At 35.7% G+C, this 669-nt stretch overlaps 1 protein-coding gene across 1 annotated transcript in view; it reads left to right on the plus strand.

The window, feature by feature from the left end:
- atp6ap1a (ATPase H+ transporting accessory protein 1a) overlaps nucleotides 1–669 on the plus strand; it is a gene marked incomplete at its 3' end in the record, with an annotated part of 11555 nt that overhangs the window by 8260 nt on the left and 2626 nt on the right.

The following is a 669-nucleotide window of genomic DNA, read 5'->3' on the forward strand; positions in this document are numbered from 1 at the left end:
CATGAATGTCAGTTTAGAAGCTATCAAAGTTCTCAAATAAAGCACCTTTTGAGAATGTCAACGTTTGTTGGTAATTATCTTACAAAACTAGGAAGTATTTTTGATTTATATATTAAAAGTTATGGTTTTTTATTGATTTTAGTAAAAATAAAAAATCGCAACTTTTAGGAGAATGCCTGCGAAATCCTGGAGGGACTGTCATCATAAGATGATCTTAGTTTGAAACTGGCATGAATATTGATTTAATACAGTTCAAAAAGTCTTCATTAAATACAAATTTTTCTAATACTTTGTACAGAAATGTCCAAATTACACTACGAAAAACCCTTTTTTGCATCTATGCTTACCTTCCCTCCTCCCTTTGTATGTGATCTGTGATATGTAGACTCCTTATATTGTCTTGCATTTGCCTTTCTTTGGTAAAACAGGACTGATCCTCCTGAATCAAATCCTGCATTGTCTTAGTTATCATCTGTTTTTGTCTGGTTTCTTTAACCTGGTTGAATATTCCTGGATCCATTGTTGGGGCCTGCCAGCAGTGCATAGAGAGCAGTACAATGCATGCAGGCACCTCTTACTCTACACCGAATAAGGTGTCTCTTTATTATTATATGGTCTTCTTCCGTTACCCTTAATGCAGCCCGAACCGGGCAAAGAACCCCCACAAAT

This window comes from Kryptolebias marmoratus, linkage group LG8 (genome assembly GCF_001649575.2).
Source record: "Kryptolebias marmoratus isolate JLee-2015 linkage group LG8, ASM164957v2, whole genome shotgun sequence".
NCBI lineage: Eukaryota > Metazoa > Chordata > Actinopteri > Cyprinodontiformes > Rivulidae > Kryptolebias > Kryptolebias marmoratus.